The sequence below is a fragment of the Mesocricetus auratus genome, unplaced genomic scaffold (assembly GCF_017639785.1).
Source record: "Mesocricetus auratus isolate SY011 unplaced genomic scaffold, BCM_Maur_2.0 Super-Scaffold_100676, whole genome shotgun sequence".
In the NCBI taxonomy this organism is placed as follows: domain Eukaryota; kingdom Metazoa; phylum Chordata; class Mammalia; order Rodentia; family Cricetidae; genus Mesocricetus; species Mesocricetus auratus.
Window position 1 is genome coordinate 85,906,041 of NW_024429266.1, and position 18,598 is coordinate 85,924,638.

Sequence of the window (18,598 nt, forward strand, 5' to 3'; positions counted from 1 at the left end):
TAATGATTTTTTTCTGTATTGTTTCCATATGTACATATATTTATTCAAATCCACTTTCCCTAATGTATTCTCTGGGTTCCCCCTTTCCTTCCGTCATTTGTCCTTTTCTCCTGTCAGTGGGCATTTTATTTTGATTTGCGGTTGCCATTTATGAGAGAAAACCTGGAATACTTTGCATGACTGAGTACTGTGCTCTGGCTATTCAGGTCTTTTATGTTTCCAAATAAGAAATTTCCTGCCTACTCTCTGTGAAGAATATCATTGATTTTGATGGCTTTGCATGAAATTCGTATCAATTTCAGTGTTATCAGGGGATGCTGTTCTGTCTTCTAGTGTTGTCTTCGCTTTCCTTCACCAGTGTTTAGTGGTTTTCATTTTAGTGGTCTTTCACCTTGGCTGGGTTTGTTGTTACAATGAATGCATGTATTTTAAGCTACTGTCGATGGAATTTTTCTTCTTTATTGATGGGCTCCTGGTTAGTAGGTAGACAGACTGTATGTTGTATTTTTGCCCTGCTGCGTTGCTGAATTTGTTTCAGTTCTAAGAAACTGAAGAACTTTAATTGGAGCCTTTAGTTTTAAGTATATGGTGTGCCTAAAGGGATAATTTCCCTTCCTCCTTGTATCAGTGTGACCCTTTTCTTGCCTGCAGCAGCTCAGTAGAATTCAGTCATAAATGTCTCACGCCTGACCTTTTCTTTGTTGATGAACTTTTTGTTGGCTGGTATTGGTCTGTTTTGTATTTGCTTTTGAATATATATCCTTAGTTAGATTTTGGTAGGTTATATGTGTCTGGAAATTTCCCCATTTCTTTTCATTTTCCTGTTTAGTGGAATATAGTTTTTTAAAAGATTCTAATGATTGTCTGGATTCCAGTTATATCTGTCATAGTGACTCCATTCTCTCTTCTCATCTTACTTGGGTCTTTCTTCTTCCACTTGGTTACCAGGGCTCAGGGATTTCGACTTGTTTGTCTTCTCAAAACCTCAGTTTTCTCATTGACTCCTGGTGTTATTGTTTTGGTCTCTGACTCACTTCTGCTTTGATCTTTATTGTCTTCTGCTGATTCTGGGTTTGGTTCTTGCTGTTTACGACCTTGAGATGCATTGCTAGATGTCTCCTCCATCACTCTTGGGCACTCTCAGCTACAAACTTCCATTTTAGAATGCTTCGTGGTATCCCACAGGTTCATTTGAATTGTTTCTGTACATTTGAATCTATGATTTTAAAAATTTCCCCCATTTTTCTTTGGTGACTCACTGCTTATTTAAAAGTGTGTGGTTCCTTTTCCCACTTTCATGGCTGCTTTTGCTGTTGATTTCCAGTTTCATTCTATTATGATGCGATAAGATAGAAGGGGTTTGCTCCATCCCACCACCTCCTTGGACTTGTTTAGACTTGTGTCATGTCTTAAGATACCTATTTTGGGTAAAGCTCTGACTTGTGTACTAGTTTCTTTTCTGATGCTGTCCATGTCCAAGGCCACTTACAGAAGGAAGAGTTTATATAGGGCTTATGGTTCTGGAGTGGTAAGGGACCATGTGAATTATATTAGGGAAGTGTGGCAGTGAGCAGACAGGGTGGCTGGCATAGCTGAGAGTCCCACATCTTCAAACTCAAGCAGAAAGTAGAGGGAGAGTGAACTGTGAATGGAGTGTGGCTTTTAAACCTCAGAGCCTGCCTCCAGTGACACACTTCCACTAGCAAGGCCACACCTTCTACACCTCCACAAACAGTGTCAGGATCAAGTATTGAAACATCTGAGCCTAAGGGGGGGGGGACTCTCATTCAAACCACCACACTTGATAAAGACAATGCATTCTGTAGCTGTTTGATGGAATACTCTGTAGATGCCTATGAAATTCACAAGACCTATATGGGTGTAGTTCGATGCTTCTTGATTAATCCCCCCAGCAGCATCTGCTGATCAAAGATCAGGTTGTTAAAAATCACTGTTAATATATTATGCTTTCTGTCCAGTAGTGTTTAAGTCATAAAGTTGAGTATTTCAACACACACACCTACAATTGTGGTATCTTCCCCTCCAGTACTGGGGATTGAACCCAGGTCTTCATGTATGCTATGAATTTAAGCTCTGCTGAGCTGTGTCCTCAGTCTTAAAAAACTTCACTTTTTTATTGTGTTTGTGATTTTACTATAAAATAATTCATAGAACTTCAAAGGAGCTAAGCTTTAGTTCAGTTTCCAGCAGAATTGTCAGATGAACACTGTACTTTTGGAACACTGAATGAGCCAATGGAGAGAGATTGCAGATCCATTCTGTCTTAAAGGGCCTAAAGTAAAATCAAAGAAAGGGAACTCCAAGAAAGAAAAGGGGATTGATGTTTACATTTACATGTCTCACATCTTAATGCTTTATTATTTAAGTTCCTGTAGTGGGGCTAAAGAGATGAGTCAGTAGTTAAGATCACTCACTGCTCTTCAAAAGGACAGTTCCCAACTCCATTATGAGGTAGTCATTGCCTTCTGTAATTCCAGATGCAGGAAATCCGATGTCCTCTTCTGGCGTTTGTGCTCGCTCTGTCTCTGTCTCTGTCTCTGTCTCTGTCTCTGTCTCTGTCTCTCTGTCTGCCTCTGGGAGAGGGAGAGAGGAAGGGAGAGCATATGCATATACAGAGGCATACACATGTAAATAACATTAAATTATTTAAATATATTTTATTTATTTTGGTTTTTTGAGACAAGGTTTCTCTGTATTGTTTTGGAGGCTGTCCTGGAACTCACTCTGTAGACTAGGCTGGCCTCAAACTTACAGAGATCTACCTGCCTCTGCCTCCCAAGTGCTAGGATTAGAGGTGTGCGCCACTAAAGCCTAGCTAAATATACTTTAGTTAGATGTGCTCACTGGAAGGCATGAAAGTTCTGTTTCGTAGTTTTTCAATCAACAATAGAAGGGAAGCATGGGATTTGAACCTACAAATGCAGAGCACAATGGATTAGCAGTTCATCGCCCTAACCACTGGGCTGCCTCATCCACAAAACTTCATTTTTCTGTTGGAGCGATGGCTGCTTTCCCAGAGGACCCAGGTTAGAGTCCCAGTGCCCAGAGCACACCACCTGTAGCTCCAGTTCCACGGGATCCAACAGCCCCTTCTGGCTAATGCCTTATCACTGAGTCATAGCTCCACACCTTTACATCTTTTTCCTTCTCATTTTTCTGTTTTCTGTTTTTTGAGACAGGGTTTCTCTGTGGCTTTGGAGGCTGTCCTGGAACTAGCTCTTGTAGGCCAGGCTGGTCTCGAACTCACAGAGATCCTCCTGCCTCTGCCTCCGGAGTGCGCCACCACCGTCCTTTTTCTTTATCACTGCGTGAACGTGCTCATCCATCACCACTGTCTCCACTTTCTGTGAATATGTTGCTGGTCTTTCCACCCACATGCTTTGTCTATTCTGACATGGGTCTCCATGTGGTTGAGTGGACTCCTAATCCTGCCCTGCTGTGCTCAGCTCCACTGAGGTGTTTTTCTATTTTAAATTCTCTGGAGAATTTACTTATGCTATAGTGATCCCAGGAGGCTGACATTTTTACTCCCGTTTAAGGAAAATCACATGACTTGCTCCCACACACAGGACTATTAATAGTAAGTTACAATTTGCAGGTCTGATCCACCCTGCTGAGCTCCAACACCTGCACTGTCTATGTCATTTTAGAGTTGTCTCCACCATTAGCCTTCTCCAGCCTCAGCCGTTTTACTTCATGGTCTCCATCTTGTTGTGGGTGGGTTCTGAGGTTCGGGTGAAGACCCACTCCATTGGCAGAAAGGAAGAGAATGACGAGAAGGGAGATCTTCTTTCCGAGGGAACTGGAGAAGAGTGTGGGCACTGTATTGCTTCCAGCAATCTGACCACCGTGGGACCCTTGTAGGAAGAAGTAGGAGATGTTCATTTGCTCACTGCTCTGTTGGTACCCTGGGGTTTCAAGGCTGGGAGATTGGGCATCTTGTGGCCCACAAAGAGGGCATCCAAAGAGTGGCAAGTGATGTCTGTGAAGTTACAGACCCACAGGGTTCCTGCTTTGCAGACCACATTCTCACCTGCTTTGTCATCGCCACCTGTAGTGTTTCCACGTAGGTGACGCACTGAGCGCTTTTGATTGTTTTCAGACTTCTGTTTCTTTGTTTAATTTCCCATTTGTAGCCTTCATATCTTCTGTAGTTCACTCAGTTTATTTATGTCCTCTCTTAATTCGTAGATCATACTTTTGAATTTCTTGTCAAGAATTCCATACTCTTTGACATCTTTCAAGTCAGTTTCCAGAGTCACTAACTTTTGGTGGAATCATGTTGCTGTGTTTTTTCGTGTGTGTGTGTGTGTGTGTGTGTGTGTGTGTGTGTGTGTGTGTGTATTTTGTGCTTCTGACTTTCAAATAGTTTATGTCAGGAAAGTAATGCTGGTATGTGTTGTTACAATTTTTCTCCTATAGGAAACATTTATAATGCCTTAAATCTATGCAAGTTTGAAAAGTTCCAGAGAAGAGAGACATCCTTGAAATCGTTTGAGAGTTCTCTTTAGCCCAGGTTTTCCTTGAAGTTGAGACTCTCCTGCCCTCTGCTTGCTCAAGGCTTCGAGAATACCATCTGGCCTGGTGCTTGTCAGAGCGCCTTTTAAAGAAAGACGTTTTTCTTTCCCTGTTTTTTAAACTATTCTTCCCTCTTGTTAGGACATTTTGTGTAACACTGCAACAGGCAATCCTGTATTTCTGTCAAATTGTATTTGATTTATGAAGTTGAATATATTCTGCTCCTTTGGGAATTAGGTAGTTTTGTTTTCAAGCAAGGCACTTTCTTAACAATGAACTCCTACATCTTAAAGTCCTGAGCTTCACAGCACCCTTGAGGGTGTCATGTTCATATTTGGTTTTAGTGACAGAGCATTGCACTGCAGACTTTCAGAAATTTAAAGTCAGTGTTGGCAAGATGGCCCAGGAGGTACAGTGCCCACGCCTGGAGATCTGAGTTCACCTGGATCCATGCACGGGTGAAAGGAGAGAGTTGATTCTTGAAAGTTGTCCTCTGACCTCCATGTGTGATATGTATGTAGACCCAGCAGTAACGTTATTTGTCCTGTTTATTTACTTGTGTGCGTGTGCACACATGCTCCTGTCATGCACTTTCAGTTGTTACCAGCTTGAAGCTTTTATGAATGAAGCTGTGACCACCTCAGCAGCTTTGTTTTGTCCCTGTGGGTTTTACTATCTGGTCCTGTCCTGTCCTGTCCTGTCCTGTCCTGTCCTGTCCTGTCCTGTCCTGTCTGTCTGTCTGTCTGTCTGTCTGTCTGTCTGTGTTTTTTGTTACATGTATTGTGTCTGTATATAGGTATGTACACTTGACTGCAGTTGCTCTAGGAGGCCAGAAGTGTTTGATTCCCTCTATAGACAATTGTGAACCACCTGTGGGTGCTGGGAATTAAACTCAGATCCTCTTCAAGAACAGTATATATCCTATTGGCTGAGCCACCTCTCCAGCCCCTGGTCCTCTGTGTGTGTGTGTGTGTGTCTGTCTGTCTGTCTGTCTGTCTGTCTGCCTGCCTGTTGTACCTATAGAGACTCAGATCCTCTTCAAGAACAGTATATATCCTATTGGCTGTGGAGATCAGGGTATTGAAAGTCTCCTACAGCTTACTAGACCTTACTTTTTGAGACAGCGTCTGTCACTGAGCTCCCCTGTAGGCAGATGGGTGGTCAGTGGGTCCCCCTGTGAGTCTCCTGTCTTCACCTCTCTTTGGGATGACAGGCATATTACCACTCCTGGTTTTATGTGACTGTGGGTACCCATGCTCAGGTCCTCATGCTTTTACAGCAGTGACTGTATCACTTGAATTGTCTCCTAGCCCCTTACATTCATGATTTTCTTTCATACATAATTCAGGCTTATCTCATAATTAAGGGACTTTTGGCTAGCCCAAGTTCACAAAGATTATGTTTTTAGCTCATACTTTTAAGACTGCAGTCCCTTTGTAGTAAGTTTTTGTACATAATGTAAAATAGGGCTCAAGGTTCATTTACTTGCTCACAGATATACCTTTGATTCAGCACCTTTTGTGAAAAAGATTAGTGGGTTTTTGTTTTGTTTTTGTTTTTTCCATTGAGGTAGCCTGATACTTTTGTTTTGCCAATAGGTCACATAAATGTACATCTAGTTTTGGACTGTGTATTCTATTCCTTTGACCTCTGTGTTTATCTTTAGCAAATGCCATACTTTCTTACTAGAGCTGTATTATAAAGCTTCAGTTACGTGGGGTTTTTTGTTTACTTGCTTGATTGCTTGCTTGTTTTTTTCCGAGACAGGCTTTCTCTGTGTTACCCCTGGCTGTCCTGGAACTCAGTCTGTAGACCAAGTTGGCCTTGAACTTGGAGAACCGCCTGCCTCTGCCTCCCAAGTGCTGGGATTAAAGGCTTGTGCCATGATTGCCCTGCTCAGTTATGTTTTTGAAACTTTAAAGTTTTGAAAAAATAATTTGTAGAAAAATGTAGATTTAGGCCAAGAGAAAATGTCATATTTTAATGATTCTTACTCATTTTTTATATTAACTCATTCTATAGATTGACTTTAAAATTACTTTTAAGAACATGATCCCTTTGATTCACTAACATTTTAGTAATTAGAACAGACAGGATTAATACCTATATCTTAAATAAGAATCCACTTAAGATTAGACTTAAGATACTGGTTTGAGATCATACAGTTATTATGAAAAAGCCTGTAAAACCTGGTGGTTTCTGTTATGCCCCACTTACTTAATGCTTCTAAAATGTTGGCTATGGGAGAATGAGTGAGTGTCTTTTTTTTTTTGTTTTGTTTTGTTTTTGGAGACAGGGTTTCTGTGTGGCTTTAGAGGCTGTCCTGGAACTCATTCTGTAGACCAGGCTGGCCTCAAACTCACAGAGATCTGCCTGCCTCTGCCTCCCAAGTGCTGGGATTAAAGGCGTGCACCACCAACGCCCGGCTATGAGTATCTTATTGATGATTCAGTCATTAAATTTTATATACACTTTAAGTATAGGTGGTCTGGGAGTGTAGTTCAGTGGTAGTTTTTGCCTAGCATGAATGAGCCCTAGATTTTATCCTTAGCATCAGAAAACAGAGCTTCCGGAGAAGTTAGTTAATTTTTCTTGATTACAAACATCACATCATAATACATTAAGATTGATTAAAATTAAGCGAGTTGGGGGGGTATTTGTGTTTACAACCGTTTATTAGTTAGCTTTTCATTGCTGTCGCTGTCACTAAAATACTTGACAGAAGCAGCTTAAAGAAGGAGAGATTTATTTTGGCTTATGATTTTAGAGTTCAGTCCATAGTTAAATGGCCCTGTGTGCTTGGACAGAGCATCATAGCAGCAGCATGTTTGATGAAATTGTTTACTTCATGGATTGGTAGGAAGGAAAACTCGATAGTGCACCTTCAGGGACCTCCAACCTTTCATTTACTTCTTCCTATCAGGTTCTATGTCTTAAAGTTTTCATAATCTCCCCAAATAGCTCAGAGCAACCATTAAAATACATGAGGCTGTAGGGTAACATTTCAGAGTCTAACTGTGACAATCAAAAAAGAAGTGTTTGTAGTTTCATTTTATATTCAGGAAAGATAAGCAAGAATTGTTTTTTGTTTGTTTGTTTGTTTGTTTTTATTTTCGAGGCAGAGTTTCTCTGTATTGTCTTGGAGTCTGTCCTGGAACTCACTCTAGACCAGGATGGCTTCAAACTCAAGAGACTCGCCTGCCTCTGCCTCCCGAGTGCTGGGATTAAAGATGTGTACCACCAATGCCCAGCTTAAACAAGAATTGTTGAGGGAAAGCAAAATCAAACCAACAAAAACACAACCCCCAAACCTTTATTTTAACAATTGAAGACATGCATGGGCAGGGTTAGTGGGTAAGTCCTTACCACACACAAGGACTTGAGTTTGGATCCAAAGCATCCACATAAAAAAGCCAGGCATAGTAGTGGTGATGTCTATAACCCCAGTTGTGATGCACACCCCCCCACCCCTACCCACCCACCATGGCCTACACACACACACACACACACACACACACACACACACACCCTGGAAAAAAGAATTGCAAGATCCTGGGCACAGTGTTGCACACATGTAATCCCAAACTTGAGAGACAGAAACAGAAGAATTAGGAGTTCAGTTCAGTCAGGGTCATCCTTGGCTTCATGCAAGTTCAAGACCAGCCTGCACTACACGAGACCCTGTCTCAAAAGATACAACAAAGTTGAAGGTTTTCTTTGTTTTGTTTTTAAGAAAAATAATAGCAATTGATGTTCAGATTTAAATGCGTGACTTAGGTTCATTTTGTTCTTTTGTGGAGCCTTGTGCTCCTTAGAAATGTGAGGTCCTTTCATCTTCAGTTTTAACTGTCCTACAGCATCAGTCATGATTAGAGCTCTTTGCAGGAATAATGGTAAAAGCCAGCTGTGGCTTGGGTAGTAGTGCTAAAGAAGGTGGTGATAGGATTCGGAATGGTTTCGGAAGAGTCTCTTGGTGTACTTGATGAATGGTTGTAATGGATGAAGTTACAAAACAAACACAGGTCTGGGGGAATTTAGCTCAGTTGGTAGACTTCTTGCCTAGCTTGCAACAAACATGTTTGATCGCTAGCGCTGGATGAACCTGTTGTGGATTGCATGTCTGTGATCCTAGAATAGTGAGTTCAAGGCTAACCTGGGCTTCATGATACTTGCCTCAAACAAACAAAAAAAAAGATGAGAGGAAAGAACAGATAATAAGTAACCTGCATTTTTAGCTTCATCAACTTGATGATGCTATTTATTAATATGAGGAAGACTTGAAGTAGCTGCATAGCCAGTGCATCTCATACATTGAAAAGATACAAGATCAGGCTACCCAGGGGCCTCCCTTGTAAACTTGTGTAGAGATTGCCAAACTTTCTTCTGTAAAGGCAGATTCTCTACTCTATTTATTATAAAAGTAATCCTGGAGAATATATAAATGAAAGTGTTTGATTTCCAATAAAACATAAACATTGAAACTTGAAATTCATAAAATTTTCCCATAATTCATAATACTTATTTTTTAGACACTAAAAAATGTAAAAACTATTCTAAGCTCAGAAGCTATACAAACATGATTGGTAGGTTAGATTTGACTGTCCAGCAACAATCTGCTGACTTCTAGTATTGTGCATTTGTTTAATAGTTGTCATGTCTTGTATTGAATTTTATTATCTACTTTCCTTATGTATATGCATGTGCATTATTTTTAGCTGAAAACCAAAATGATTATTGCTGAAGAATAAGATGGATAAACTTGCATTTACAACATCTTTTAAGTTTTACAGTAATTATAAGGAATTTCTCTTCAAAATAGCTTTCTCCTGGAGGCACAGCAAATGACAGAAGTTAAAGCAAGCTTTCCTAGCCAAAGCAGAGGCCTTGGCTACCGTGTTTCTACCGCTCCATCCCTAAAGTGTCATTCTTTCAGTGTGGGCTTGCACCCCACAGTCAGTAGTCACAGTACTGAGAGAACAGATTCATGTAGGAAAGGAGGAGTTCTCATGTAGAGCCAGTGTGCAGTACAATAGGCTGAGGAAGTGGGGGTTTCTCAGCTGACGAGAGAGGATAATGCAGGCATGACCACCTGAGGGCATTATGAGTTGTTAACTTTCCAGATTGTGTCTTTTTGCAAACATTGGCTACTCATTTAATTTTTGTATTCTTTTCATTTACCGACTTGTAAATATTGGTGAAAGTTACTCTTCTTGACCAGTCTTTATGCTGAAATACTAGTGTCCTATGTTAGAGGTCTTCTCTTGTTATTTTTACAGCAACATTCAAATATGAGTATTTTTCTAGAAGAACTGGCTTCTACTAGAACCAGGAGGCTCAGAAAGGTTGCTAGAAATGAAAATAATTGATTCTACTGTCATCATTGTTGGTGTTCTTTTCAGGCCACATCTAGAAATCCTAAGATTCTTGGTGCATCATGGTTTTGCTAAAACTAGAGGTGTGATAGGAGATGGTAAGTGACTGTAGAATTCCTTGTAAAGTCTGAGGTGGTCGGCATTCTTACTTAGAGGCTGTTGAAACTGCCACGTCAGGTTAGTTGACTACATTTAGTCAAGCATTCATTTGTGTAGAGCATGATGTGTTTCATGATAAACATTACATAACATGCACAGTTAATTCTCCTGGAATAGAAGGTGGAAGACTATTGGTGATGCCAAGAAAGCATGGGAGAGGCAGAGGAGGAGGGCATTTTGGGAGGGAGATGAATCACAAAATATATTGACATATGTATGGCATGTCATAATGAAACCTATAACCTTGTTTCCTAACTTACAAATTATATACTGTAAAAATAAATTTATTCTACTAAAGGAAAGCTAGTAATAGGTTTTGGAGAAGAATAGAGAGAGCATAATTGTATCTACTGTGTAATTTTTAGACTGACTGGAAAAAGTTTTTAGTTTCATAACATAATTATAACTAAAATGATTTAAATTACTTTAAATTGTGGTGGTTTTCTATTTCTAATTTCTTTCTTCCTTTTTTAAATGAATCACACTGATTCTTTTTTAATTATTTATTTTTATTTTATATGCATTGATGTTTTGCCTGCATATATGTCTGTGTGAGGATGCCAGATCTGCTGGAACTGGAGTTACAGACAGCTTTGAGCTGCCATGTGGGTGCTGGGAATTGAACTCGGGTCCTCTGGAAGAGCAGCCAATGCGCTTAACCACTGAGCCATCTCTCCAGCCCCCCCCCCTTTTTTTTTAAGAGACAAGGTTTCTCTGTGTGTAGTCCTGACTTTCCTGGAACTCACTCTGTGGACCAGGCTAGCCTTGAACTCACAGAAATCCACCTGCCTGTGCCTCCCAAGTGCTGGGATTAAAGGAGAGCGCCACCACTGCCAGGCCCTATTTCTAGTTCTTAAGGAGACGCATATTTTGTTTTATATGATGTTTTCACTTTGGTTAATTGTTGAATCATTAAATGATTTTCTATTAGTTATATTGGTATTTATTGTAAGATACAGATTTTCTCTTTAAACATTTTAATATGATTTGTGTTCTGTTTATTGCAAATTATAACTTACCATTTTTATACACATGAATATACACAAATGGTCATTAAACTTCTCGCTTCTGATGTTACTGATTTGCTTAAAGCTGGAATTTATGTTGTAATGTTGGTGAAATAAATCAAGTCCTTTTAAGTTAGGCAAATGACATTTGTGGTTTAAGAAATTGCTTTGTTGGGCTAGTGAGATGGCTCCATGGGTAAAGGCACCTGCTGCCAAGCCTGTACAACTTGAGTTTGATCCCAAGATACCGCATGGAAGAAGGAGAAAGCCCCCCCCCCAACCACGTGTCCTCTGACCTCCACCCTAGTCCGCACGTGTTGAGGGATGGGGGAGGCATATTGAGGATTGAGGCACACAAACCAAATAACTAAATTCAGTAAAGCAAGAAAATACTTTCTCTGCGTCACATTTCTTTCCACCGGTTATTGTTATTGTTGACTTACGAAATGTAAGTGTGAAGCGTACATAAAAATACTGTACGGTACTGTATGCTGTGATTGCTTTCTCAGTGATTACTTTTGATTCGTAGCGACTTCTAATTTTGATGAAATATAATTCTTTAAAACATTCTTATTCTTGAGTGATAACAGTCTTGCTGTGGAACCCAGGTTGTTCTGAAACAAGGACTAGGATTACAGATGCGCATCAGCATGCCTGGTTGATGAAGTAAAAGTTATCACTCATTCTTTAGGGCTAGTAGTATTTGTTAGTCCAATCTATGATTTACTTCAGATTGACTCTTTTTTATTTTATGTATGATATAAGGGCTAAAGTTGTTTTTTCCTTGTAAATATCCTTACAAGCTTGTTAAAAACTTTGCTTTATTTCCTATTAAAATTTGAATCTTACATTATAGAATTTCTTTCCCTCCTAACTTTGGAGTGCTAAACAAGCACTCTGCTTCTGAGCTAAATCTTCAACCCCAGTTCTGCCCAGGTAGTTACATGATTAGCTAGATAACTAGATATGGTAACTGTGCTTTGATGACAGATTTATAGGCCTGGTTTTGTGGCCATGGAATGTATTTCTTACTGCTCTAAAGAGGGTTTATGATCATACTGCCATGCTAATAGAATAGACATTAGCAATATGACCTGTATGGTAATCACTAGTGTATTTTTGTGTGAAAGATGGTATATTATATTTTTAATCATACGATGCTCATGGAAGAATGTGCCCAAGGTAGACTGCCAGTTATTATTATACCATGCTAATATTATATGAATGCATTAGTTTTTGTAACCTTTAAAGATTTATTTTGTGTGTTTTGTAAGCATGGAAGTGTACTATGTGCATGCCTGGTGCCTAAGGGGGCCAGATGAGGGCACCAGATGCCCTGGGACTGGAATTATGGGTGCTGAATCTGAACCTAGGTCCTCAGCAAGAACAGTAAATGCTCTTAACCTCTGAGCCATCTCTCCAGCCTCTCTGTTGACTTTAGGAAATAATGTTACAGCATTTTGTATAGAATCTGAACTATAGAGCTGAAACTACAAAATCCTTCATCGTTAGGTTTTATGGGGATATGATTTAAAATAAAATTTAAGACATGAAGAATTTCAAACATAGCTCTAAATATATTTATTCCAGGCACATTATATAAACATGTAAACATATTATTACATAAACCCAGTTGCCTTATATTTTTGAGATAGCAGCATTTAAACACGAATGATCTCTCAAAGGGCTGAATCTTAATTTTATTATTCTCTTGGGATTTGTGCCAGGTTTTGGTTAATCATTATCTTGTTGATTATGTTTGGTTCCAGATGACTCATTTTTCAAGGAGCTTTATTGCAACATAACATATTTACTACAGGAAGCCTGGACGGAAATGGAGCATCAGGTTATTGGAGATTGTTTTTCTCCAGTCTTTATTGCACCAGGTGTTATTAAAGTTAATCATTTTTCAATAACCGTCTTCTCTGTAAAACCCAGTACTTGATTAACCACATGTTACATCATTTATTTCTTGGCAGACAAAATGTGTCTTTGATAACTATTTGTTTGCTTACACTATTGTACCATACTTTAACTAAATGTATTTCTTTTTCATTGAGTTGAAATGAATATTGCAGTTGACTAACAATTTTGGAATCACAGAGATCTGAGGGTTTCTAAAATATACTAGCTTTGGAAGCTTGGACAAATGTGTCTCTGAACTTTTACTGTTCATTTAAGTCAATGTCTGGATTCTAATGGATGTAGACAACTAATGTTTATCTTGGGGCTGGGGTTGGTACGGTGCTTGCCTAGCTAGCATCATGAAGCCCTGCATTAGATTCCCCAGCACCACATTACTGTGACCCACACCTATAATGCCAGCTCTCAGGAGGTAGAGGCAGGAAGACCAGCCATTTCGAGTTCATTTCTACCTCAAAGCAAGTTTAAGATCCAGCCTGGGACTACATGATACCTAGTCTCAGAACAAGTTTACTGAAGGATATAGTGTCTAACTCTTAATATGTACTCAGTTCATTGTAGTTTTGTATTGATGGCCATTCCCTGCTGACATTCACAGTAGTCTCAGTCATCGTAGCATTCTTTCTCTCACTAGGTTCTGACAAGCAATGGGCATGGTGGTTTTCTTTCTGAAGTTCAAACTTGGCTAATAGAATTGGAGAAGAGGAGATAAATCTAAAGGACAATCTGAGAATCTACTGCAGTCCCCAACAAGTCTAGACCGTGAGGCTTTTCTATGGGGAAGTTTAATTAGCCACACCCACTCTGAACACATTCCACTCAGTCTGGCAGGCAGTGGAACGAGAATATAGATCTTCCTGGTCTACAGAATCCCAGAACAGCCAGGACTACACACAGAAACCCTGTGTGTGTGTGGAGGGGAGACGGGTGGGGGTGGGGGGGTGGAGCCTGCATTCTGCAGTATGACGAAGACCCAAGGCCAAAACCAGAGCTGGAAAGGGAAAGAGGCCCATCTTCTATGGGGTGTGGGTGGGATGAAGGGCTCTGGTGCAAACAGAAAAGGCTAAGAAGTAAAATGTGACAAGGGTACAGGGAATTATAACCTTGAAAGCAACTTGATTTCCAAGATGATAAGGCTAAAACCTCTAGATGAGAAACTGTTGTGGGTGATAAGGTGAGTGGTCACAGGTGACTTATTCAGGCAAGTAGCATGCAAAAAGTCCAGGTTGTAGCCTTATGTCTGTTTTCACATGGACCTTGAAGTTCCTCAGGCTGATGGTGCTAGAAAAGCTCGTTAGGTAGCCAGTCTTGCGTTAAATCTTGTCTGTAATTTGGACAGTGGGAAATGGGTTTGTGGATGATGATGAGTGATTAAGTCAGTTAGGATCTAATTACAAGGAGGAAGGATGGAGCAGGACACTGTTGGAGCAGTCGTGTGTGCCTCGGTGAGGAGTAGGAAGTGCTGTGTCTTCAGATGGACTGTGTGAAAGGTGGACACTGACCAGCTGCCGTTTTTACTCTCATGGGTGCCACATGAGCCGCACGAGTGGAGACGAGGTCTCTCAGAACACTTTTTGCTCCAGTGTGTGGTTCTGTCAAGAGGTTTATTTCTAAAAGAAAATTGCCAAACGAGAGGAGAAGTAGGAAAGATCTGCTTTACAGAAAGGCCTGTTCTGTGACTTACCAGCTAGATGGTGGGTGTGTGACTGGGAGATTAAAGGATACAGTTTGTTTTCAGGTGGTAAGTATTACATGAAATGCTATTTGTGCAAGTCTCAGAAGCCACTTTGAAGCAGGGTATTGGTCTTTAACACAATTAACAACCTCTAAGCAAATGAAGTTGCAGAAGTTTAGAATCAAGCTACTGTTAGTGTGTGGTTGTGGGTAAGGCTCAAGGATGATCACTTCTGACCTTCGCACTGCAGGTGCCTGATCAGCTATAGACGGTACATGTCTGAATTCAGTTTGAAAGCTTGTATAGATGAATGCTGGTTTACTGGTTACTGTGATCACATGTAATCTCCCCCACTCTTGATCTCACCTGCTGTAGTTGGAAAAGAGTTTCGGGAATTTTGGTACTATTTCAGACTCTAAACTTTCTTCGAAGAGGCGGTAACCGTCAAGTTTAGCAGCTTGGCTCTCAACCTCACAATTCTAAATTCATATCTGCAGGAATGTTTAAATTTGGGGGGGCTTGTTTGTAAAGACACTCATACAATAGCATTGGCATATCTTTCATTTACTCTGTGGTGGGAAAAAACATAGTGAAGATTAAAAATTCTAAGAGACAAGAGAGGAAAATGTCTAGCATAATTTATGCAGGCTTTTTTTTTTCCTGTGGCCTCTGCTCTGCCCCCCTCAGGATGATCTTTGTAACTGAAACAAGTCATAGCCTCTAATTGTTGCATAGAGCAGCAGCATAGCAATGGGATGAGGTGTGTGTGTGTGTGTGTGTGTGTGTGTGTGTGTGTGTATGTACATGTACGTACACATGCATGCTCGAGTGCTGAGATCAAGTTTCAGGAGTGTTTCTCCTTCCACCTTTGATCTCTGGGGCTTGAACTCGGGTTCTTAGACTTGGTGGTAGGCACCTTGACCCACAACTATCTCACCAGCTCCCAATTATAATTTGGTCTATGAAGTTGAACATAAGAATGAAACCTTTTTTAAAAAAATTAAGATACAAATTATATGTGTGATACCACATTTCAAAGGAATTGAAATAGCTGAAGCATTATTCACAGTAGTTGAAGCATAGAAATAAATGAGGTGCCTATTAATGAGTGGGTTTTAAAATGTGGCATGTGTATATGTAATCAAGTACCACTTGAGGCGGGGATTCCATAATTTGGGACAGCATGGCTAGCCCTAGAGGCTATTACACTAAGTGGACTGAGTGAAGCCAGAGACAAGACAAGGGCTGCATGAACTTGTGTGTGGAGTCCGAGTCACAGAGGTAGAGAGGGTGGTAATGACCAGAGACCGGGGGGTGAGGAGGTGTCAGTGAGTGGGGAAAGAAGACACAAGTCAAGGGATGCAGTTTTCAGGAGGAAAGGTGGGAGTGGGCTGTGGTGACTACAGCTCAGCATGGTGACTGCATAGAGCCAACAACATGTGCTTCAAAGTATCTGAAAGGGGCTGGCGAGATGGCTCAGCCGTTAGAGGCTAGGCTCACAACCAAAAATATAAAAGCATCCAAAAGGAAAGCTCTTAAATGTTAACACAGACAAATGATGATTATATGAGGTGACTGATACGTTAACTGGTCTGAATTGATTAGTGCTTGTAATAAGGAAAGTATTATGACCACTTAACAATAGGATTACTCAACCCTGTATACAGATACAGTACCAAGCACTTTGTACATGTTTATCTCTTTATAAACAGATACTAGAAATTATTTTTTATAGCTACTTGATGACTTTAGCTGTAAAACCAAATTGGTATCACAGATGGCAATTTTGAACCCTGGTTGTATATATATATATATATAACAGTGGATATGAGTCCTTACAAAACAATTTCATAAAATTTTCATGGGTCATAAACTACTGTTCTTTGAATGTTTTTCATCTACCTACAAACTTGAAAACATTCTTAGTTCATATAGACAAGTGAGTGATGTGATTAAAGTCACAGCTGAAACGCTGGCTGCAGTTGCCCTCTGCTGGGGTAATAAACGTGGAGAGTCCTTGTAATAGTTTTTAAGAATAAACTAGTTTCATTTGGTGTAGTTACAAACTAGAAACTCATAGGTAAATGCTATTTTCACCAGAAATTTATTAAATTCTAAGACTATAGGGCTTTAATTTTATATCTCATAATCTCATGTTTTTAGTGTTTGTGTATATGCATGTGTTCATGCATGTTCATACACAGACATTAAGAGATTATCTTACTGTGTAGCTCAGACTGGCCTTTAACTCAATCTTCTTGCCATAATCTCCAGTGCTGGGATTCTAGGAATACGTCACCAGATCCAGACCGTATATATTTAGAAATTGTGAATATTGTTTTTTGATCATTTGTCTTCTGGGTTCCCATGGAAACCAGAAGAGGGTCAGATCCCCTGGAGCTGTAGTGGCAGGTGATTGTGGGCCACTCTAAGTTTAGTGTCAGAACTGAACTCTGGTCCTCTGTAAGAGCAGTATCTGCTGCTAACTGTGGAGACATTTCTCCAGTGCTTAGACAGATTTGAGATGGGGTCTCATTGTGTAGTCAGTCCCTGCTGGCCTCCTATCTGTGACCCTTCTTGATTCAGCCCCCAGTTACTATAGGGTTACAGTGCTCACCACCATGCCTGCTTGTCAAAAGAAGGTTGAAGGCCAGTTTTCTTTGTGTTGATGAGGTGCTGAGGCACTGTGATTCTTCAGCTCAGTGAGAAGGGCAATGAAGATTAAACGAAGAGCTCTCAAAAAGTGATTCATCCTAAGTTTACAAAACTGATCTCTTAGATTGCATTTTGACATTCATAAATTTGACCTTGAATGAATTTAGTGTAAGTTTGGCTTATGCGCAGGGTGAAACCACTTCCAGATGTGACACTGATATACGATTCTGAATTAAAACATTTAACGAAAACTTTGGTGTTGACAAGTCAACACTAATAAGATAAGTCTGTCCTTATACATTTGGAAGTTTATCAGTAGAAGTTTACATTTTTGTATTTGGTATGTAAAAGATATAACTAAAAGCCAGTTTTGGTGTGACTAATAATTATTATAGGGGTATAGTGACCCTTTGTAGGGAATGTGTACACAGTTGGCACTGAGTCAGTGTCCCGGCTTGCCTAACCTAGCATCGATTTTCAGTGATGCACAGGGTGGGTTGAACCATGGAGGCGCTCAAAATGGAGAAACCAATAGACCTGTTAATTCAGTAGGAGTATTTTCTAAGGAATTGCAGAGTGAGCGAACCGATCAGGTTCTAGACAGAGATAGAGAACTGATTTGTAATACTCTTCAGGGTCATTTATCAGCTGGATAATAATGATAGAATGAAATCCAGTTGGGGGGATTAGTATTCAGGCAGAACGCTGTAGTTTAGCCCCACACTCTCTCTTCCAGCTGGAATTTCTTGATCTCGCCCCTGCCTCCTTCCCTCCCTCCCTCCCTCCCTCCCTCCCTCCCTCCCTCCCTCCCTCCCTCCCTCCCAATTTCTCCTTGGGCTTCAAGATTCAAATCAAGTTGTTTTCTTTTAGGAAGATCATTTCTTTGGTGCCATTTATATCTTTACCTTACCCCCTCCATCCTCCTAGCTCTTACTGTCTCTTTCACTCTTTGGCAACTAATGTACTGCTTGAATGACATGCCTTGTGAGAATACACTCCAACTAGATTGGAGGCTCCCTTGGGTATAGTCGCTATATTTTAGACTTGTTTTTTGTTGGACTTAGTGTTATTTTTATTAGATATTTGGTAAGCATTTGATTTGTCCTAGAACTTAAATGGAAATCTTAAACTCCATGAATTCTATATTTTGTGCATGGAAAATTTTCTGGAAACTGTTTTACTCCTGTTATAATTTCATTCACTCATTAATTAATTAATTAATTAATTAATTTTTTCCAAGATGGAATTTCTTTGTATAACAGCCCTAG

General features: G+C 40.1%; 1 protein-coding gene across 7 annotated transcripts in view; it reads left to right on the plus strand.

The window, feature by feature from the left end:
- Eml4 (EMAP like 4) overlaps window positions 1–18,598 on the plus strand; it is a 113,493-nt gene that overhangs the window by 21,970 nt on the left and 72,925 nt on the right. The window lies entirely within an intron of this gene.